We start from the raw sequence: 24647 nt of genomic DNA on the forward strand, positions 1-24647 counted from the left end.
ACACTATTCTTTAATGCAAAATTTGAACTCCATCTTCTTTGATAAGTTCGAATTTTCTACCTCTGTCTTCCATTTTTCTTTTCCTCTGACACCTCAAGGAATCTCTATACTGTGACATAGAGGATTCCATATTTTCTTGTTCTCTTCTCTTTCATATGAGCAGGAACAAAGACAAAGGCATTCTTGTTGAAGCTGACCCTGAACCTGAAAGGACCTTGAAGAGAAAGCTAAGAGAAGCCAAAATACAACTCTCTTTAGAGGACCTGACCGAATTCTTCAAAGAAGAAGAACACATGGCAGTCGAAAACAACAACAATGCCAACAATGCAAGGAAGGTGCTGGGCGACTTTACTGCACCTACTCCCAACTTCTATGGGAGAAGCATCTCTATCCCTGCCATTGGAGCAAACAACTTTGAGCTTAAGCCTCAATTAGTTTCTCTAATGCAACAGAATTGCAAGTTCCATGGACTTCCAATGGAAGATCCTCATCAGTTCTTAGCTGAATTCTTGCAAATCTGTGACACAGTCAAGACTAATGGGGTAGACCCTGAGGTCTATAGACTGATGCTATTCCCTTTTGCTATAAGAGACAGAGCTAGAATATGGTTGGACTCTCAACCTAAAGAAAGCCTGGACTCTTGGGAGAAGCTAGTCAATGCCTTCTTGGCAAAGTTCTTTCCACCACAAAGATGGAGTAAGCTTAGAGTGGAAGTCCAAACCTTCAGACAGAAGGATGGAGAATCCCTCTATGAAGCTTGGGAAAGATACAAACAATTAATCAGAAAGTGTCCTTCTGACATGCTTTCTGAATGGAGCATCATAGGTATTTTCTATGATGGTCTCTCTGAACTATCCAAGATGTCTTTGGATAGCTCTGCTGGAGGATCTCTTCATCTGAAGAAGACGCCTACAGAAGCTCAAGAGCTCATTGAAATGGTTGCAAATAACCAATTCATGTACACCTCTGAAAGGAATCCTGTGAACAATGGGACTAATCAGAAGAAAGGAGTTCTTGAGATTGATGCTCTGAATGCCATTCTGGCTCAGAACAAAATATTGACTCAACAAGTCAATTTGATTTCTCAAAGTCTGTCTGGAATGCAAAATGCACCAAGCAGTACTAAGGATGCTTCATCTGAGGAAGAAGCTTATGATCCTGAGAACCCTTCAATGGAAGAGGTGAATTACCTAGGAGAACCCTATGGAAACACCTATAATTCTTCATGGAGAAATCACCCAAATTTCTCATGGAAGAATCAAGAGAGACCTCAACAAGGTTTCCACAACAATAATGGTGGAAGGAACAGGTTTAGCAATGGCAAGCCTTTTCCATCATCTTCTCAGCAACAGACAGAGAGTTCTAAGCAGAATACTTCTGACTTAGCAACAATGGTCTCTGATCTAATAAAGACCACTCAAAGTTTCATGAATGAAACAAGGTCCTCCATCAGAAATTTGGAAGGACAAGTGGGTCAGCTGAGCAAGAAAATTACTGAACTCCCTCCTAGCACTCTCCCAAGTAATAAAGAAGAAAATCCAAAAGGAGAGTGCAAAGCCATAAACATGGCCGAATATGGAGAGGAAAGAGAGGAGGTGGACGCCACTGAGGAAGACCTCAATGGGCGTGCACCAATCTCCTCTGAGTTCCCCAATGAGGAACCATGGGAATCTGAGGCTCAAAATGAGACCATAGAGATTCCATTGGACTTACTTCTGCCTTTCATGAGCTCTGATGAGTATTCTTCCTCTGAAGAGGATGAGTATGTCACTGAAGAGCAAGTTGCTAAATACCTTGGAGCAATCATGAAGTTAAATGACAAGTTATTTGGAAATGAGACTTGGGAAGATGAACCTCCCTTGAACTGGATGACTTGTCTAGGCAGAAATTACCTCAAAAGAGACAAGATCCTGGGAAGTTTTCAATACCTTGTACCATAGGCACCATGACCTTCAAGAAGGCTCTGTGTGACTTAGGGTCAAGTGTGAACCTCATGCCTCTCTCTGTAATGGAGAAGCTAGGGATCTTTGAGGTACAAGCTGCAAGAATCTCATTAGAGATGGCAGACAACTCAAGAAAACAAGCTCATGGACTTGTAGAGAATATTTTGGTAAAAATTGAAGACCATTACATCCCTACTGATTTCATAGTCCTAGAGACTGGGAAGTGCATGGATGAATCCATCATCCTTGGCAGACCCTTCCTAGCCACAGCAAAGGCTATGATTGATGTTGATAGAGGTGAACTGATCATTCAAATGAATGAAGATCCTTTGTGTTTAAGGCTCAAGGATATCCCTCTGTCACCATGGAGAGGAAGCTTGAAGAGCTCCCCTCAAATCAGAGACAAATAGAGCCCCCACAGTCAAACTCTAAGTTTGGTGTTGGGAGGCCACAACCAAACTCTAAGTTTGGTGTTGAACCCCCACATTCAAACTCTAAGTTTGGTGTTGGGAGGTTCCCACATTGCTCTGAGTATCTGTGAGGCTCCATGAGAGCCATCTGTCAAGCTACTGACATTAAAGAAGCGCTTGTTGGGAGGCAACCCAATGTTTTATAGTTAACTATTTTCTTTTGTTATTTTATCTTTTTTGTAGGTTGATGATCATAAGAAGTCACAAAATCCATTGAAAAAGCAAAAATAGAATGAAAAACAGGAAGAAAAACAGCACACCCTGGAGGAAGAACTCACTGGCGTTTAAACGCCAGTGAGGCTAGCAGTTGGGCGTTTAACGCCCAGTCTGGCACCATTCTGGGCGTTTAACGCCAGAAAGGGGCACCAGACTGGCGTTAAACGCCAGAAAAGGGCAAGAACCTGGCGTTAAACGCCAGAAATGGGCACCAGCCCGGCGTTTAACGCCAGAAATGGCTCAAAACGTGATTTTGAGCAACATATGGTGCAGGGATGACTTTTCCTTGACACCTAAGGATCTGTGGACCCCACAGGATCCCCACAACCCCCTCACCTATCAAATCCCATCTCTCTCTTCACCACTCACCTCCATAAAACCCCACTTACCTCACCATCCAAATTCAAACCACTACTTCTTCCCTTTTTGGCCTAACCACAAAGCCATCTCCCTCTCCTCCATTTCTTCTTCTTCTACTCTCTTCTTTCTTCTGTTGCTCGAGGACGAGCAAACCTTTTAAGTTTGGTGTGGTAAAAGCATTGCTTTTTGTTTTTCCATAACCATTTATGGCATCCAAAGCCGGTTCAACTGAGAAGGCATGACCTCAAGCCCATCACTAAGAAGAAGATGGAGCAAACAAGAGATCCCTGAGAGACCTCAAGGGATGCACTTTCCTCCACAAGACTATTGGGAGCAACTGAACACCTCCCTAGGAGAATTAAGTTCCAACATGGGGCAACTAAGGGTGGAGCACCAAGAACATGCCATCCTCCTCCATGAAATTGGAGAAGATCAAAGGATCATGAGAGAGGAGCAACAAAGACAAGGAAGAGACATTGAGGAGCTCAAGCACTCCATAGGATCTTCAAGAAGAAGAAAGAGCCGCCATCACTAAGGTGGACCCGTTCTTTAATCTCCTTGTTCTTTATTCTTCTGTTTTTCGAATTTTAGTGCTTTATGTTTATCCATGTTTGTGTCTTATGATCATTAGTGTCTTAGTGTCTATGCCTTAAAGCTATGAATATGAATCCATCACCTTTCTTAAATGAAAACTGTTTTTATCACAAAAGAACAAGAAGTACAGGATTTCAAATTCATCTTTAAAACTAGCTTAATTAGTTTGATGTGGTGACAATACTTGTTGTTTTCTGAATGTATGCTTAAACAGTGCATATGTCTTTTGAATTTGTGGTTCATGAATGTTAAAATTGTTGGCTCTTGAAAGAATGATGAAAAAGGAGACATGTTACTGAGGATCTGAAAAATCATAAAAATGATTCTTGAAGCAAGAAAAAGCAGTGAATACAAAAAAAAAAAGAGAAGCAGAAAAACAAAAAAAAAAGGGAGAAAGAAAAAGAAAAGAAAAAGAAAGAAATAAAGTTGTGATCCAAGGCAAAAAGAGTGTGCTTAAGAACCCTGGACACCTCTAATTGGGGACTTTAGCAAAGCTGAGTCACAATCTGAAAAGGTTCACCCAATTATGTGTCTGTGGCATGTATGTATCCGGTGGTAATACTGGAAGACAGAGTGCTTTGGGCCACAGCCAAGACTCAATAAGTAGCTGTGTTCAAGAATCATCATACTTAACTAGGAGAATCAATAACACTATCTGGATCCTAAGTTCCTAAAGAAGCCAATCATTCTGAACCTCAGAGGATAAAGTGAGATGCCAAAACTGTTTGGAGGCAAAAAGCTACTAGTCCCGCTCATCTAATTTGGAGCTTAGTTTCATTGATAGTTTGGTGTCTATAGTATATTCTCTTCTTTTTATCTTATTTGATTTTCAGTTGCTTGGGGACAAGCAACAATTTAAGTTTGGTGTTGTGATGAGCGGATAATTTGTACGCTTTTTGGCATTGTTTTTAGTATGTTTTTGGTAGTATTAGTTGAGTTTTTATTATATTTTTATTAGTTTTTAGTTAAAATTCACTTTTCTGGACTTTACTATGAGTTTGTGTGTTTTTCTATGATTTCAGGTATTTTCTGGCTGAAATTGAGGGACCTGAGCAAAAATCTGATTCAGAGACTGAAAAGGACTGCAGATGCTGTTGGATTCTGACCTCCCTGCACTCGAAGTGGATTTTCTGGAGTTACAGAAGCCCAATTGGCGCGCTCTCAACGGCGTTGGAAAGTATACATCCTGGGCTTTCCAGCAATATATAATAGTCCATACTTTGCCCAAGATTTGATGGCCCAAACCGGCGCTCAAAGTCACCTACAGAAATTCCAGCGTTAAACGCCGGAACTGGCACCTAAATGGGAGTTAAACGCCCAAACTGGCATAAAAGCTGGCGTTTAACTCCAAGAAGAGTCTCTACACGAAATTCCTTCATTGCTCAGCCCAAGCACACACCAAGTGGGCCCGGAAGTGGATTTTTATGTCATTTACTCACCTTTGTACACCTTAAGCTACTAGTTTCCTATATATAGAACCTTTTACTATTGTATTTTCATCTTGGTTCTTCTGGTTCCCTCTCTGGGGCCGAAACCAATGATCACTTTTGTTCTTATGTATTTTCAACGGTGGAGTTTCTACACACCATAGATTAAGGTGTGGAGCTCTGCTGTACCTCGAGTATTAATGCAATTACTATTGTTCTTCCATTCAATTCCACTTGTTCTTTATCCAAGATATCACTTGTTCTTCAACATGATGAAGGTGATGATTGACGCCCATCACCATTCTCACCCATGAACAAGGTGACTGACAACCATTCTTGTTCTACAAGCATCTGAGGCTCAGTGAATATCTCTTGGATTCTTCGGAGTCTTCGTGGTATAGGCAGGACCTGATGGCAGCATTCAAGAGAATCCGGAAGGTCTAAACCTTGTCTGTGGTATTCTGAGTAGGATTCAATGATTGAATGACTGTGACGTGCTTCAAACCTGTAACCTACTGGGCGTTCGTGACAGACGCAAAAGAGTTATTCTATTCCGGTAGGGGAGGGAACCAAACCGGTGATTGGCAGCACTGTGACAGAGTGTGTGCATTAGCTTTCACTGCGCGGATGGGAGGTAGCTGCTGACAACAGTGAAACCCTACACGAGCTTGCCATGGAAAGGAGTAAGAAGGATTGGATGAAGACAGTAGGAAAGCAGAGAGACGGAAGGGAAGGCATCTTCATGCGCTTATCTGAAGTTCCTACCAATGAATTACATAAGTATCACTATCTTTATCTTTTATGTTATTTTCGTTCATCACCATATATATCTGAGTTTGCCTGACTAAGATTTACAAGATGACCATAGCTTGCTTCATACCACCAATCTCCGTGGGATCGACCCTTACTCACGTAAGGTATTACTTGGACGACCCAGTGCACTTGCTGGTTAGTTGTGTGAAGTTGTAGTGATCACAATTTCGCGCACCATGCTACTTACATTACATGATTTGAGTTATACTTTTTATTATTTGTATGCTTGCTTCTTGAATTAAAATTGTCATTGATATAATTATTAGTTAGATGATGCCAAGGCATCTTAGGCTAGTTTCACTAGCCTTTTTCTTTTGTTTTTAGTAAGTTTTATGCGCTTTCTTGAGCAATAAGTAATCAATTGGGTTAAAAATTGATACACACCTTGATTCATTCAAACCCAGTTAATTTGATACTTTTTCATGAGAATTATACCATAATTACTTGTGTGCTAAGAATAATGCAATCTCTCATGATATTAGCAGGGCTTTGATGCATGTTTTGCTTCATGATTGGTGAAGAAAGGCATAGAAAAAGGTTGAAGAATGGCCAGGAAAAGGATGAAGAATAAGCAACCTTGGTGGCCAAGTTGGACCACCAACGCTGCCTCAAACGTTGAGAGGAATGAAATAGGGGAGCCTCTGCATAATTTGTTGGTGCCCACGTTGGAGGGAACATTAGCAAGCCAACGTTATCCCCAACGTTTTGCTAAAATGTACTTTCTGGAAATTGGGAAAAATTGTGGCGACGCGCACGCGTGCTGTACGCGTGCGCGTGGATTGAAAATTTTGACAATCCACGCGCATGCGTTGGAAATGCGTACGCGTAGATGGAGCAACATTGGACTAACAATGTTGCCTCAAATGTTGGTGGCAAACGTGCGCAATCTGACTTCCAAAATTCTACATTTGAAAAAGTGCAATGACGCGTACGCGTATACAGCCCGCACGCGCAAGCTTAACTTTTGATGATCCACACGTACGCACAGGTCACGCGCACGCGTGGATATGCCAACGTTGGAGAGAACGTTGTTAGTCCAACGTTGAGGCCAACGTCTTTGAATAGCTTCAAAAATTGGATTTGGAAATTTTTGCATCCACGCGCACGTGTGGATGCGTATTTTGGACCCAAATGCGCAAACGCGCAAAGCACACGTATGCATGGGTAGAAGAACGTTGGCACTCCAATGTTGAGCCAAACGCCAATGATAGCAACTAGTACCTAATCTTCCAACAAGCACTCCTCTCGTCTCAATAGCAAGGGAAACCAATTGGAGCAACTTCAACCCAATTAAATTAAGGCCAAAAGCCCAATTCGGAGATTGAAGATCAATGGAAGAAAGTGTATAAATAGCTTAGAATTCAAGTTAGTAGGGGAGTTCGGATGGACTGATACTGAAACTCTATCAATTTCTTTTTCTGTAATTGTTTAAATTCTGGAATGTATCTTTTAGTTCGACTTTTACATTTTTAGAGCTATGAGCAAATAAACCCTTTTCATTGGGTTAGGGAGCTCTGTGTAATTCAATGGATCAATATTAGTTTTCATTATTCTTCTTCTTTCTTTTCTCTTAATTTTGCTAGAAAGCTTTCAGTCTTCATCCAATTAGGTAGTTATCTTGGAAAATAAGCTATTCATAATTGGATCTCCTCTGAACCTTGGAAGAGGAATGAGGAGATTGGTGGACGAAATTGTGATCACTGTTCTTTGATCTGATTCATTGTAATTGGATTTATTCAATAATTGTCCTTATTTGAAGTCACAACTCCGTTCAACTAACCAGCAAGTGTACTGGGTCGTCCAAGTAATACCTTACGTGAGTAAGGGTCGAATCCACAGAGATTGTTGGTATGAAGCAAGCTATGGTCACCTTGCAAATCTCAGTTAGGGAGATTAAAGAGTAATTGTGATTATCATTAAATAGAAAGGAATAATAAAAGGGATAGAAGTACTTATGTAGATTCATTGGTAGGAATTTCAGATAAGCGGAATGGAGGTGCTGTAGAGCTCTAGGACGCCTGCTCTCCTATTCCTTCTACCCAATCCTTCTTACTCCTCTCCATGGCAAGCTTTGTATAGGGGTTCACTATCAGCTGTGGCTACTTTCATTCCTCTCGGGGAAATAACCTGCACGGCTGTCACTCGCGCAGCTAACCAGTCTGGAGGCATCACCCATGGTTGATAGCTACATCCCATCCTCGCAGTGAAAGCTAATGCACGCACTCTGTCACAGTACGGCCAATCACCGGTTGGTTCCCGCTCCTACTGGAATAGAATCCCTCTTTTGCGTTTGTCACTAACGCCCAGCAGGTTAAAGTTTGAAGCACGTCACAGTCATTCATGAACGGAATCCTACTCGGAATACCACAGACAAGGTGAGACTTTCCGGATTCCCAGGATCCTACTCGGAACACCACAGACAAGGTTGGACTTTCCGGATCCAGATGAATGCCGCCATCTATCTAGCTTATACCACGAAGATTCTGTTGGGGAATCTAAGAGATACACATTCAAGCTTGTGTTGCATGTAGAACGTAAGTGGTTGTCAGTCACGCGCGCTCATAAGTGAGAATGATGATGAGAGTTATTAGCTCATCACATTCATCATGTTCTTGGGTACGAATGAATATCTTGGAATAAGAATAAGATAGAGAATTGAATAAAAGAAAATAGAACTTCATTAATCTTTGAGGTACAGCAGAGCTCCACACCCTTAATCTATGGTGTGCAGAAACTCCACCGTTGAAAATACATAAGTAAAGAAGGTTCAGGCATGGCCGAATGGCCAGCCCCCTAAACGTGATCAATGATCTCCTAAGATGAAGAATAAAACAAAACTGAGATCAAAAGATGATTGATACATTAGTAAATCATCCTATTTATAATAAACTAGCTCCTAGGGTTTACATGAGTAAGTAATTGATGCATAAATCTACTTCCGGGCCCACTTGGTGTGTGCTTGGGCTGAGCTTGATTTATCCACGAGCAGAGGCTCCTCTTGGAGTTGAATTTCGAGTTATGATGTGCTTTGGGCGTTCAACTCCGGATTATGACGTTTTTCTGGCGTTTAACTCCAGAAAGGAGCGTGTACTTGGCGTTCAACGCCAGTTTGCGTCGTCATTCTTCGAATAAAGTATGGACTATTATATATTGCTGGAAAGCCCTGGATGTCTACTTTCCAACGCCGTTGAGAGCGCGCCAATTGGAGTTCTGTAGCTCCAGAAAATCCATTTCGAGTGCAGGGAGGTCAGAATCCAACAGCATCAGCAGTCCTTTTGTCAGCCTTTTTCAGAGTTTGCTCAAATCCCTCAATTTCAGTCAGAATTTACCTGAAATCACAGAAAAACACACAAACTCATAGTAAAGTCCAGAAATGTGAATTTAACATAAAAACTAATGAAAACATCCCTAAAAGTAGCTCAAACTTACTAAAAACTATATAAAACAATGCCAAAAAGCGTATAAATTATCCGCTCATCACAACACCAAACTTAAATTGTTGCTTGTCCCAAGCAACTGAAAATCAAATAGGATAAAAGAAGAGAATATACTATAAAGTCCAAAATATCAATGAATATTAATTTAATTACATGAGCGGGACTTGTAGCTTTTTGCTTCTGAACAGTTTTGCATCTCACTTTTTCCTTTGAAGTTCAGAGTGATTGGCATCTTTAGGAACTTAGAATTTCAGATAGTGTTATTGACTTTCCTAGTTAAGCATGTTGATTCTTGAACACAGCTACTTTTGAGTCTTGGCCGTGGCCCTAAGCACTTTGTCTTCCAGTATTACCACCGGATACATAAATGCCACAGACACATAACTGGGTGAACCTTTTCAGATTGTGACTCAGCTTTGCTAGAGTCCCCAGTTAGTGGTGTCCAGAGCTCTTAAGCACACTCTTTTGCCTTGGATCACGACTTTAACCACTCAGTCTCAAGCTTTTCACTTGGACCTTCATGACACAAGCACATGGTTAGGGACAGCTTGGTTTAGCCGCTTAGGCCTGGATTTAATTTCCTTGGGCCCTCCTATCCATTGATGCTCAAGCCTTGGATCCTTTTTACCCTTGCCTTTTGGTTTTAAGGGCTATTGGCTTTTTCTACTGCTTTTTCTTTTTCTATATACTCTTTTTAGATCCCCTTTTTTTTTTTTTTCACTGCTTTTTCTTGCTTCAAGAATCAATTTCATGATTTTTCAGATCCTCAATTAACATTTCTCCTTGTTCATCATTCTTTCAAGAGCCAACAATTTTAACACTCATAAACAACAAGATCAAAAGACATATGCACTGTTCATTCATTCATTCAGAAAACAAAAGCATTGTCACCACATCAAAATAATTAAACTAAATTCAATAATAATTTCGAAAATTATGTACTTCTTGTTCTTTTGAATTAAAACATTTTTCTTTTAAGAGAGGTGAAGGACTAATGGATTTTATTTCATAGCTTTAAGGCATAGTTTACATACTAATGATCATGAAGTAGAGACACAAAAACATAAATAAACATAGCATTAAAAACCGAAAACAGAAAAAAAATAAAGAACAAGGAATGAATCCACCTCTAGTGGCGTCTTCTTCTTGAAGGACCAATGATGTTCTTCAACTCTTCTATGTCCCTTCCTTGCCTTTGTTGCTCCTCCCTCATTGCTCTTTGATCTTCTCTTATTTCTTGAAGAGTGAGGGCGTGCTCATGGTGTTCCACCCTTAGTTGTTCCACATTATGGCTCAAATCTTCCAAGGAGGTATTAAGTTGCTCCCAGTAGTTGTTGGGAGGAAAGTGCATTTGAGGCATTTGTTGATGATGCACTTCCTCATGTTCTTCTTGAGGGCCGTGAGGAACTTCCCTTGTTTGCTCCATCCTTTTCTTGGTGATGGGCTTGTCTTCTTCTATGGAGGCATCTCCATCTATGATAACTCCGGCTGAATAACATAGATGGCATATGAGGTGAGGGAATGCTAGCCGTGCCATGTATGAAGGCTTGTCAGCTATTTTGTAGAGTTCATTGGCTATGACTTCATGAACCTCTACTTCTTCACCAATCATGATGCTATGAACCATGATGGCCCGATCCACAGTAACTTCAGATCGGTTGCTTGTGGGGATGATGGATCTTTGAATGAACTCCAACCATCCTCTAGCTACAGGCTTGAGGTCCAGTCTTCTTAGTTGGACTGGCTTGCCTTTGGAGTCAACTCTCCATTGGGCGCCTTCCACACAAATGTCCCTAAGGACTTGGTCCAACCTTTGATCAAAGTTGACCCTTCTAGTAGGGGTGTTCATCACCTTGCATCATAGGCAAATGAAATGCCAACCTCACATTCTCCGGACTAAAATCCAAGTATTTCCCCCTAACCATGGTGATATAGTTTTTCGGACTTGGGTTCATACCTTGGTTATGGTTTCTAGTGATCCATGCATTGGCATAGAACTCTTGAACCATTAAATTCCAACTTGTTGTATGGGGTTGGCTATGACTTCCAAACCTCTTCTTTGAATTTCAAGTCGGATTTCCGGATACTCATTCTTTTTGAGTTTGAAAGGGACCTCATGGATCACTTTCTTCTTTGCCACAACATCATAGAAGTGGTCTTGGTGGCTCTTGGAGATGAATCTCTCCTTCTCCCATGACTCGGAAGTGGAAGCTTTTGCCTTCCCTTTTCCTTTTCTTGAGGAAACTCCGGCCTTGGGTGCCATTGATGGTGAATGAACAATAAAAAGCTTAGGCTTTTTACCACACCAAACTTAAAATTTGCTTGTCCCCAAGCAAAAAGAAAAGAAGAGTAGAAGAAGAAGAAGAAAATATGGAGAGAGGGAGAGAGAGGGTTCGGTTATGTGGAGAATGTGGGTTTGTGTTGTGTGAAAATGTAAAAGAAAAGAAGGGTATTTATAGGGAGGGGGGAGGTATAGGTTCGGCCATGTTGGGTGGGAAAGGGTGGGAAATTGAATTTGAAAGTAGTGGGGGTAGGTGGGGTGTATGGGGAAGAGGGGTTGATGTGAATGGTGAATGGGGTAATTGGGAAGAGGAATTGAGGTGATAGGTGAAGGTTTTTGGGAAGTGTGACATTGAGAATGAGATTTGGATTAGAAGAGTGTGATTAGGATTAAAAGGAATGTGGTAGGTGGGGATCCTGTGGGGTCCACAGATCCTGAGGTGAGGATCCTGTGGGGTCCACAGATCCTGAGGTGAAAACAAATACCATTCTTTCACCATATAGGCATGTAACATGCCTTGATGCATCATTCTGGCGTTCAAACGCCCCTTGATGCACGTTCTGGGCGTTAAACGCCCATGTTATGCATGTTTCTGGCGTTGAACGCCAGTTTCATGCTTGTTTCTGGCGTTCAGCGCCAGATTGTCCTCTGTGTGCGCATCCTGGCGTTAAACGCCAGGTTGTTGCTTGTTTTGGGCGTTCAACGCCAGAATGGTGCTCTGTTCTGGCGTTGAACGCCGGCCAGATGCACCTTCTGGGCGTTGAACGCCAGCCCGTGCGTCCCCAGGGTGAAAAATTTTTTTCTTCTGTTTTTGACTCTGTTTTTAATTTTTTTGATTTTTTCGTGACTCCTCATGATCATGTACCTAATGAAACACAGAATAACAAAGAAACAAAATAAAATAAAATTAGATGAATAAAATTGGGTTGCCTCCCAACAAGCGCTTCTTTAATGTCAATAGCTTGACAGTGGCTCTCATGGAGCCACAAGGTGATCAGGTCAATTTAAGTGTGGTATTCCCAACACCAAACTTAGAGTTTGGATATGGGGTTTGGACACCAAACTTAGAGTTTGGTTGTGGCCTCACAACACCAAACTTAGAGTTTGACTGTGTGGGCTCTTCTTGACTCTGAACTGAGAGAAGCTCTTCATGCTTACTTTCTTTTGTCATAGAGGGATGGCCATGTGCTTGAAACACAAGGTAGTCCCCATTCAATTGAAGGACTAACTCACCTCTGTTGACATCTATCACAGCTCCTGCTGTGGCTAGGAAAGGTCTTCCTAGGATGATGCATTCATCATCTTCCTTCCTAGTTTCTAGGATTATGAAATCAGTAGGGATGTAAAGGCCTTCAACCTTTACTAGCACGTCCTCTACTAATCCATAAGCTTGTCTCACTGACTTGTCTGCCAGTTGTAATGAGAACAAGGCAGGTTGTACCTCAATGATTCCCAGCTTCTCCATCACAGAGAGTGGCATAAGATTTATTCCTGACCCCAGATCACATAGAGCCTTTTCAAAGCTCATGGTGCCAATGGTACAAGGTATTAGGAACTTGCCAGGATCTTGTTTCTTTTGAGGTAGAGTCTTCTGAATCCAGTATCTAGTTCATGAATGAGCAAGGGAGGTTTACTTTCCCAAGTCTCATTATCAAACAACTTGGCATTCAGCTTCATGATAGCTCCTAAATATTGAGCAACTTGCTCTCCAGTCACATCTTCATCCTCTTCAGAGGATGAATATTCTTCAGAGCTCATGAATGGCAGAAGGAGGTTTAGTGGAATCTCTATGGTCTCTGTATGAGCCTCAGATTCATTAGGATCCTTAATAGGAAACTCCTTCTTGCTTAAGGGACGTCCCAGGAGGTCTTCCTCCTTAGGATTTTCGTCCTCCTCCTCCCTAGTGCATTCGGCCTCTTTGATTAAATCAATGGCCTTGCACTCTCCTTTTGGATTTTCTTCAGTATTGCTTGGGAGAGTACTGGGAGGGGTTTCAATAACTTTCTTACTCAGCTGGCCCACTTGTGCCTCCAAATTTCTAATGGAGGATCTTGTTTCATTCATGAAACTGAAAGTGGCTTTTGACAGATCAGAGACTATGTTGGCTAAATTAGAATTGTTTTGTTCGGAGTTCTCTGTCTGTTGCTGAGAAGATGATGGATATGGCTTACTATTATTCAGCCTTGCACGTCCACCATTGTTAAACCTTGATGGGTTTTTGTTGATCCTTCCAGGAGAATTCGGATGATTTCTCCATGATGAGTTATAGGTGTTTCCATAAGGTTCACCTAAGTAATTAACTTCTGCCATGGCAGGGTTTTCAGGATCATAAGCTTCTTCAGAAGCTACCTCTCTAGTACTGTTGGATGCATGTTGCAGTCCATTCAGATTCTGAGAGATCATGTTGACCTGTTGAGTCAACACTTTGTTCTGAGCCAATATGGCATTCAGAGCATCAATTTCAAGAACTCCTTTCTTCTGAGGTACCCCATTGTTCACGGAATTCCTCTCAGAGGTATACATGAACTGGTTGTTTGCAACCATGTCAATGAGTTCTTGAGCCTCTTCAGGCGTTTTCTTCAGGTGAATAGATCCACCTGCAAATGATCCAATGACATTTTCGAAAATTCAGAGAGACCATAATAGAATATATCTAATATGGTCCATTCTGAAAACATGTCAGATGGACATCTTTTAGTCAGCTGCTTGTATCTTTCCCAAGCTTCATAGAGGGATTCACCATCTTTTTGTTTGAAGGTTTGAACATCCACTCTCAGCTTGCTCAGCTTTTGAGGAGGAAAGAACTTATCTAAAAATGCAGTGACAAGCTTATCCCATGAGTCCAGGCTATCCTTGGGTTGAGAATCCAACCACACTCTAGCTCTGTCTCTTACAGCAAATGGGAAAAGCATGAGTCTGTAGACTTCAGGATCAACTCCATTTGTCTTTACAGTCTCACAGATCTGCAAGAATTCAGTTAAAAACTGATAAGGATCTTCAGATGGAAGTCCATAAAACTTGCAGTTTTGTTGCATTAAGGCAACTAATTGAGGCTTAAGCTCAAAGTTATTGGCTCCAATGGCAGGAATGGAGATGCTTCTTCCATTAAACTTGGACGTTGGCTTAGTGAAGTCACCAAGCATTCTTCTTGCATCATTATTATTTTTTCGGCCATCACCTCTTGTGCTAATGTTTCTGAAAGGTTGTTTCTGGATTGTTGTATTTTAGCTTCTCTTAATTTTCTCTTCAGAGTCCTTTCAGGTTCTGGATCAATTTCAACAAGAGTGCCTTTATCCTTGTTCCTGCTCATATGAAAGAGAAGAAAACAAGAAAAGAAAAAGGAATCCTCTATGTCACAGTATAGAGATTCCTTTATGTTAGTAGAAAAAGAAGGGGGGGTAGAAGAATGAAGAAGGAGGTTCGGATTTATGGATGAAGAGAGGTGAAGAGAAGTGTTAGTAATTAAATAATTAAATAGAATAAGAAAAGAGAAGAGGAATTTCGAAAATAATGTTTGAAAAGGGGTTAGAGATTTTCGAAAATTAGAGATAAAATGTAATTAAAATTAAAACATGAAACAATTAATTAATTAAAAAGAATTTTTGAAAAAGAGAGAGATATTTTCGAAAATAGAAGAGGGAAAATTAGTTAGGTGGTTTTGAAAAAGATAAGAAACAAACAAAAAGTTAGTTAGTTGATTGAAAAAGATTTGAAATCAAAATTGAAAAAGATAAGAAGATAGCAAGTTAGATAAGATATTTTGAAATCAAATTTTAAAAAAATATAAAATTTTTGAAACAAATAAGATAAGAAAATAAAAGATTTTTAAGAAAAAGATATTTTGAAAAGATTTAATTTTTAAAATTACTTAGCTAACAAGAAACTACAAGATAAGGTTCTAGAACTTAAAGATTGAACCTTTCTTAACAAGAAATTAACAAACTTCAAATTTTTGAACCAATCACATTAATTGTTAGCTAATTTTTCGAAAATTACATATTAAAGATAAGAAAAAGATTTTGAAAATAATTTGAAAAAAATATTTTTGAAATTTTCGAAAAAAAAAAAAAAAAAAAGAAAAAATTGAAAAAGATATGATTTTTGAAAAAGATTTTGAAAAGATAAGATTTTTAAAATTGAAATTTTGACTTGACTTGTAAGAAACAACTAATTTTGAAAATTTTTGACCAAGTCAACCCAAAATTTCGAAATTTTGGAGGGAAATAAGGAAAAGATATTTTTGATTTTTAAATTTTTAAAGAAAAACACAAAAATGACTCAAAACATGAAAATTTTGGATCAGACACAAGATGCATGCAAGAATGCTATGAATGTCAAGATGAACACCAAGAACACTTTGAAGATCATGATGAACATCAAGAACATATTTTTCAAAAATTTTTGGTGCAAAGAAAACATGCAAGACACCAAACTTAGAAATTTTTAATGCATGGAAAATATGAATGCAAAAATGCACATGAAAAACATCAAACAACACAAAACAAGAAATCATCAAGATCAAACAAGAGGACTTGTCAAGAACAACTTGAAGATCATGAAGAACACTATGAATGCATGGATTTTCGAAAAAATGCAAGAAAAATTTTAAAAGCATGCAATTGACACAAAACTTAAAAATTGACTCAAGACTCAAACAAGAACACAAAATATTTTTGGATTTTATGATTTTCTAATTTTTTTGGATTTTTTTTTAATATTTTCGAAAATAAGGTTTTGAAAAACGAAAAATAAAAGAAAAATTTTGAAAAAGATTTTTGAAAAGAAAATTACCTAATCTGAGCAACAAGATGAACCGTCAGTTGTCCATACTCGAACAATCCCCGGCAACGGCGCCAAAAACTTGGTGGACGAAATTGTGATCACTGTTCTTTGATCTGATTCATTGTAATTGGATTTATTCAATATTGTCCTTATTTGAAGTCACAACTCCGTTCAACTAACCAGCAAGTGTACTGGGTCGTCCAAGTAATACCTTACGTGAGTAAGGGTCGAATCCACAGAGATTGTTGGTATGAAGCAAGCTATGGTCACCTTGCAAATCTCAGTTAGGGAGATTAAAGAGTAATTGTGATTATCATTAAATAGAAAGGAATAATAAAAGGGATAGAAGTACTTATGTAGATTCATTGGTAGGAATTTCAGATAAGCGGAATGGAGGTGCTGTAGAGCTCTAGGACGCCTGCTCTCCTATTCCTTCTACCCAATCCTTCTTACTCCTCTCCATGGCAAGCTTTGTATAGGGGTTCACTATCAGCTGTGGCTACTTTCATTCCTCTCGGGGAAATAACCTGCACGGCTGTCACTCGCGCAGCTAACCAGTCTGGAGGCATCACCCATGGTTGATAGCTACATCCCATCCTCGCAGTGAAAGCTAATGCACGCACTCTGTCACAGTACGGCCAATCACCGGTTGGTTCCCGCTCCTACTGGAATAGAATCCCTCTTTTGCGTTTGTCACTAACGCCCAGCAGGTTAAAGTTTGAAGCACGTCACAGTCATTCATGAACGGAATCCTACTCGGAATACCACAGACAAGGTGAGACTTTCCGGATTCCCAGGATCCTACTCGGAACACCACAGACAAGGTTGGACTTTCCGGATCCAGATGAATGCCGGCATCTATCTAGCTTATACCACGAAGATTCTGTTGGGGAATCTAAGAGATACACATTCAAGCTTGTGTTGCATGTAGAACGTAAGTGGTTGTCAGTCACGTGCGCTCATAAGTGAGAATGATGATGAGAGTTATTAGCTCATCACATTCATCATGTTCTTGGGTACGAATGAATATCTTGGAATAAGAATAAGATAGAGAATTGAATAAAAGAAAATAGAACTTCATTAATCTTTGAGGTACAGCAGAGCTCCACACCCTTAATCTATGGTGTGCAGAAACTCCACCGTTGAAAATACATAAGTAAAAGAAGGTTCAGGCATGGCCGAATGGCCAGCCCCCTAAACGTGATCAATGATCTCCTAAGATGAAGAATAAAACAAAACTGAGATCAAAAGATGATTGATACATTAGTAAATCATCCTATTTATAATAAACTAGCTCCTAGGGTTTACATGAGTAAGTAATTGATGCATAAATCTACTTTCGGGGCCCACTTGGTGTGTGCTTGGGCTGAGCTTGATTTATCCACGAGCAGAGGCTCCTCTTGGAGTTGAATTTCGAGTTATGATGTGCTTTGGGCGTTCAACTCCGGATTATGACGTTTTTCTGGCGTTTAACTCCAGAAAGGAGCGTGTACTTGGCGTTCAACGCCAGTTTGCGTCGTCATTCTTCGAATAAAGTATGGACTATTATATATTGCTGGAAAGCCCTGGATGTCTACTTTCCAACGCCGTTGAGAGCGCGCCAATTGGAGTTCTGTAGCTCTAGAAAATCCATTTCGAGTGCAGGGAGGTCAGAATCCAACAGCATCAGCAGTCCTTTTGTCAGCCTTTTTCAGAGTTTTGCTCAAATCCCTCAATTTCAGTCAGAATTTACCTGAAATCACAGAAAAACACACAAACTCATAGTAAAGTCCAGAAATGTGAATTTAACATAAAAACTAATGAAAACATCCCTAAAAGTAGCTCAAACTTACTAAAAACTATATAAAAACAATGCCAAAAAGCGTCTAAATTATCCGCTCATCAGAGATCATGCTAGAAATGCTTTCTCACATTGGATTAGATTGGGGTTTGGATGGATATCGTGACATGTAATCCTACCAACACTTTGACCTATGAATATGTATGGTATAATCAGTGACCATACTTCATCTCTTCCCATGAGCACTTAAATCAAGAAATTGGGCAATTATTCATGCTTAGAGAAATTAGATTGCCAAGGAATTGGGATCTAATCACCTAAGATTATCAAGGAGATCAATGAATGCATTGATTGAGGAAGAGATAGAAATGAACTTGATCCGGAGGATTATCACATCTCCTGACCCCCAATGAGCTTACCCATCTCTGATCTACCCTTTCTTTTACGTTCTGCTCTTTAATTTCATTCTTAATCCCCATTCCCATTTGATTTCTTGCAATTTAAGCTTATGCACTTTAATTACTTGCAATTTAAGTTTTTACTCTTATTATTCTGCAATTTAATTTTTGTTCATTTACATTTCTTGCACTTAAGTTTCCCGCCAATTTACATTCTTCAATCTCAATTCAACTTCTGATTTCGCTCAACTAGAACAATTCTCCAATTAACATTGATCAACCAACCAATCTCTGTGGTATTCGACCTCACTCTACTGTGAGTTTTTACTTGATGATAATTCAATGCACTTGCCGGTAGAAAATTGTTGAGAGACAGTTTTCAACACATCAAGTTTATGGCACCGTTGTCGGGAATTGAGTATTTTTCTTTTCTTTGTTTAATTGAATTTTAATTTCAGCTGTTTAATTTTACTTTCTGCATTTTTAGTTGTTTCTCTTTATTTTTCTTTATTTCCTTACTTTCTAGTAAGCTAACCCACTAACCATTTGATAAATTGCTCTAACCAAGCTAACTATACTCTATTTTAGTGGACTCTGTACTTGCTATTTCTTGTACTTGTTCATTGTATGATAGGTAGAAGAGGGGAAACCTCAACCTCTTTTGATAGTGAACCGGAGAGGACCTTTCTTAGATTAAGGAGGGAAGCAAGAGGAAAGAAGGCTATTGGTGCAGAAGAATAGGAGGAAGACTTGGATATAGACATAGAGGATAATATGAAAAACCATCATGAAGGAGAGGTAAACAATCATGCCAAAGGAGGTGCAGCTAACCCTGCTGAACAAGAGAGGAGAGTGTTGGGTTCGGACATTAATCCCAATCCTGGGAATTGTGGGAGCAGCATTCAAAAGCCAACCATCCATGCTAATAATTTCGAATTGAAACCTCAGCTCATCACACTCGTCCAAAACAATTGTTCTTTCGGAGGAAGTGCCCAAGAAGACCCTAATCAGCATTTTACCACATTCCTAAAGATCTGTGATATGGTTAAATCTAATGGTGTTCATCCTGACACCTATAGATTATTACTATTCCCATTCTCTTTGAAGGACAAAGCATCTAAATGGCTAGAATCATTTCCCAAAGAAAGCTTAACAACCTAGAAAGATGTGGTCATTAGATTCTTAGCAAGGTTCTACCCTCCTCAAAGGGTGAATAGATTGATAACTGAGGTGCAGGCATTTAGACAGCAGGATGGTGAAACCTTATATGAAGCATGGAAAAGATTCAAAGATTTGACAAGGAAATGCCCCCTGATATGTTTAATAAGTGGCTGCAACTGTACATCTTTTATGAAGGGCTTTTCTATGAATCAAAGAAAGTTGTAGACTACTCATCTAGAGGGTCCCTTAACAAGAAGAAGACTATTGAAGAAGCCATTGATGTCATAGAAACAGTGGCTGACAAAGAGTATTTCTATGCCTCTGAGAGGAGCAACAAAAGAGGAGTCATGGAGCTGAATAACATGGATGCAATCCTGGCCCAAAATAAGATGATCACTAAGCAACTAGCTGAATTGACCAAGCAAATGGAGAAGAATCAGGCTGCAGCCATCCATACTCAACCATCACCTCAAGGAGAGTTGGACACAGAGGAAGGAGTTAACTGGGAGGAAGCCAATTACCTTGGGAATTCATCTAGGCAAGCTCATGATCTATACTCAAAAACCTATAACCCGGGTTGGAGGAACCACCCAAATTTTGGGTGGAAAAACTAACAAAACCAAGGCCAAGATCAGAAACCTTATAACACTAACCAGTACACTTACCAACAATCCAATCCAAGATCATATCAACACCTATACAACAATTCCTCTCAACCATCATATCAAGCCCAAGCCAATCAGCCTCAACACTCAGCTACCCATCCACCATCTGAAGATAAGCTGTCCAGGATCGAAGCTATGCTCACCAATCTTTGCAAGGAGTCTCAAGACATGAAAAATTTCAAGGAGGAAGTGAGATCCAATCTACAAAATCAAGATGCTGCCATTCAAAAACTTGAGGCACAAATTGGATACCTGTCCAAGCAAGCCCCTGGCCTTAGCTCTTGTAATGCTGGCAAGACAATTTTGAGAGAGGAATGCAAAGCTATTACCCTCAGAAGTGGAAAGGAATTAAAAGAGACCTCAAGGGAAACTCAAGAGGAGGAAGCAAAAGGAAGTTCAAGTGACAAGGAATAAGCACAAACACCTACTTCCAATCCATCAGAAGAAAAAGAAGTCCTAAGGCCATATGTCCTAAAAGCTCCTTACCCTCAATGATTGACGAAGAATGCAAAAGATAGCCAATTCTCCAGATTCCTAGAGGTGTTCAAGAGGTTGCAGATCAACATTTCCTTTGCTGAAGCATTAGAGTAAATGCCAATATATGCTAAGTTTCTGAAGGAATTAATGACTAAGAAGAGAAGTTGGAGGAATGATGAAACTGTGGTTTTAACTGAAGAATGTAGTGCTATCATCCAACACAAACTGTCTCAAAAATTGAAAGACCCAGGATGCTTCCAAATCCCCTGCATTATAGGAGAAATCACAGTAGAGAAAGCCTTATGTGATTTGGGAGCCAGTATAAATTTGATGTCCTTAACAATGATGAAAAGAATGAAGATTGAGGAAGCCAAACCAACCAGAATGGCTCTCCAATTGGTAGACAGGATACAACGGCTCCCATGGGTGTATTGGTAAATAGTCTCTTTAGTAAAACCGCGTTGTAAGTATAGCTCTACCAACAACAATCCTCGGGAGGTCAAATTTAGAAGAGGAATTTGGTTGTCACAAGTTCAACCCCAATAGAAATAACCGAAGTATTCAAACCTCGGATCGTCTCACGAGGAATGGGCAAACATGTGCTTCGACATTGGTTAGAAATTCGGGATTGTGAGTTATGAGCATGAAAATAAATGGGAATCTAACAAGCAAATAATCTTAAATTGCAATAAACTAATTCAACTATCTAAGCAAACTTGAGCAACTCCAATGAACAAGCAATATTCTACTAAATTCTACTTTAAACCAAGCAAGTAACTATAACTAAGGCAATTGAATTGGAAAATTGGTTTTCAAATATGAATAATAAAAGCAACTCTTGGCTAGGCATGGGAATTGGGATCACAATCCTTGTCCAACAACTATATCTTGACAATTATGAGGAACCAAGCTCATTAAGTCTACCCTCAATGTCTTAAGTACGTGATATCTACCCCTAGACTTGGAGTACATCAAATGGCTTTGGTCACATCAACCCATAAGTCCCAACCTACCTACTAATTAGATTAGTAGTGGGTTGGCGTCAATGAGTATTAAATTGATCACCAAGAGTTCCTAAATCATCAAATCCATGAGACCCAATGACTCAAGTTTACCCAATTCCCTTGACCTAGGCCAAGAGTGGAAAAGACTACTCCATACTCAAAATAAACAATTCATCAAACACTTGGTAAGCATTAACAAAAGACATGTTCAAATTAGCAATTAAATTGAAATCTACAAGTACCCACTAACAATTATCAACATACAATAAAGCAATTAACAAGGCTAAACATAGAATTCATCAATGTAGCATCAACAAGTCAAGATTCACAACATTTATGAAATGGGTATAAAATGACAAGTGACAAGAATCATAAAACTATCATTAGATGCAAGGAAGATTGTAACAAGAAGTTCAAATTGAACAATAAAACTGGTAATTAACAAAATCCAATTCACAAATCAACAAGGGAAGATCAAATGGAAACTAGATCTAGAGAGGAACAAGGGTTTCTCTCTCTAGAATAACCAAAGAACCAAAAAAACTAGCTAAAATTGTGTCCTAGTGCCAAATGAGTGATCTCTCTCTTTCCCCCTAGCATCCTTGGATCTTTTCCATGCAGAAACAGCTTGAAATTGGGCCTCAATGGCCTCAGAAATCACCAGGCACGACTTCCCTTAATGAGGTCACGTGCAGCTTCCCACGCGTGCGCACCAAGCGTGCGCGCGCGCAGATTGTGTGATCCACGCGTGCACGCCAGTTGCGCGTGCGCGTCGATAGGAATCTTCCAGTCTGCGCGGATGCGTCCATCCTTGCGCGCCACTCCAGGCAATCCCATCCACGTGTGCGTGTGGAGTGCGCGGATGCGCCGATGCTGCTGCTCCCAAGACTCCAATTCTTCATGTTTCTCCCCTTTTGTACATGCTTTCTCCCTCTCTTCTAAGTCATTCCTATCCTATAATTCCTGAAATTACTCAACAAATACATCACGGCATCGAATGACAATAGAAAAGGATTAAAATATGGCAATTTTAAGGCAAAATAAGCATATTTTTTATCATGGAGAATATTGGGAAGTGAACACAAAACCATGCATTTCTTGCGAATAAGTGTGAGAAATATTGATAAAATCCCCCAAAATAAGCACAAGATAAACCACGAAATCGGGGTTTATCAAATCTCCCCACACTTAAACCAAGCATGTCCTCATGCTTAAAATCAAAAGACCAAAGACTATGATGGGAAAGAGTTTATGAAATGCTAAATACCTAAATGGATGCATGCGATTAGTGTAAAATCATCTACCTACTTGGTCAAGAGTAAATCTATCCTCCAAGAATATATGTGAGCACATAGGGTAAAAACAGTATGTGATTTATGAATCCTACCAAATCGAACATTCCATGGAATGCATAGAACTTGCTAAACGAATGCTTGTGAAAGCCGGGAACAAGCATTGAGCATCGAACCCTCACCGAAAGTGTATCCGCTTTATTCGCTCACGTGTCTAGGGTCCATCACTCAATCTCCTCCTAATCATGCTTTCTAAGATTTGTCTTTCATCTAACAATCAACAAGTACTTAATGCATGCTTACAAGTATCATGAGGTCTTATTCATGGGTTGTAATGGGGCTAGGGTGAAGGTAAGGATGTATATGGTTAAGTGGGCTTAAAATTTGAGTCCTTGATCAACCTCGGATCCCACTAACCACCTAAAACAACCTATACAACTATAATGCATTACCTAGCTACCCTTGGGTTTCACTTTTTTTTTTGCATACTCATGCATTCTTTTTCAATCCACCTCCTATATGCATTGTTTTTATTACTTTATCTTGGGGCATTTTTGTCCCCTTTCCTTGCTTTTTTTTTGTAATTATTATCATCCCCTTTTCTTTGGGATTTTTCTTGTGGACAAAGGTTTCAATGCATATAGTTTCATCTTATAGAATCAGACAAAGCAAAGATCACAATCATAGAGAGAGATATTGATGACAAGTCATCATATACCCATTTTTCAAGCTAATTTCACTTGTTTCACTAGTCTTTATACACTTTCTTGCATCTTAAGTAAGTAATTTGGAATGAAAATGCATGACTTCTTTAAATCAAACAACCACCATTTAATTGATGCTAAATCATGAGGTTTGAGCTAAAATTAATTGATTTTTTTATGATTTATAAACCTTGTGAATTTGGAGATACTTTGATTGGTTGTTTTGGTTTCTTGTAGGTGAAGAAAAGAAGAAAAGAGTGAAGCGTGGCTTAAGAAAGCGTGGCCCAAGGAAGAAAAGAGTGTAGCGCATGGATGGAAGGAAGCCACATTGCCCTCCTCAAGAGCACACTGCCCTCCAAGGGAGCACAACAATGAACCAAGCTTCCAAAACATCACTGCCCTGCCCTCCATAAGGGCGGAGCACAATTCTATGCCAAGGACCAAAGGAAGCAAAAACTCTGCCCTGCCCTCCTCAAGAGCAATATCGGGCTTTCATGAAAAATAAATCAAAGGAAATTGTCTCTAAGTGCCACCCATGGGTTTCGAACCCAAGAACAAGAAGGAAAGAAGTAGCGCTCAAATACAAGGAAAACAAGCCAAAATTGGCTTGTTTTCAATCTCCAAGAATCGAACATAGCACCTTGGGGAAGCAAGGAACTAGGCGTTACTTTGGTGCCAAGAAAACCAAGGAAAAAGGGCAGCGTGTGCCTCCACCAGGTTTCGAACTTGGGACTTCACCCATTGGCAACATTGCCCTGCCCTCCACAAGGGTAGGGCAGCATTTCTTGGTGCACGGCGAGCGCACAAATTGGCACGGGCATGAGCACTTGGCGCGCAACATGG

The 24647-nt window shown here is 39.9% G+C and overlaps 2 non-coding genes across 2 annotated transcripts; both read right to left on the minus strand.

Moving 5' to 3' along the window:
* Positions 1–698: 698 nt before the first annotated feature.
* Positions 699–806, minus strand: LOC130971203 (small nucleolar RNA R71). The gene has a single exon (XR_009082436.1). It is a non-coding gene; the product is annotated as a small nucleolar RNA R71 (small nucleolar RNA).
* Positions 807–19716: 18910 nt separating this feature from the next.
* On the minus strand, positions 19717–19819 carry LOC130972458 (small nucleolar RNA R71). Its single transcript, XR_009083625.1, has one exon. It is a non-coding gene; the product is annotated as a small nucleolar RNA R71 (small nucleolar RNA).
* Positions 19820–24647: the final 4828 nt, after the last annotated feature.

The sequence above is a fragment of the Arachis stenosperma genome, chromosome 3, assembly GCF_014773155.1.
Source record: "Arachis stenosperma cultivar V10309 chromosome 3, arast.V10309.gnm1.PFL2, whole genome shotgun sequence".
Classification (NCBI taxonomy): domain Eukaryota; kingdom Viridiplantae; phylum Streptophyta; class Magnoliopsida; order Fabales; family Fabaceae; genus Arachis; species Arachis stenosperma.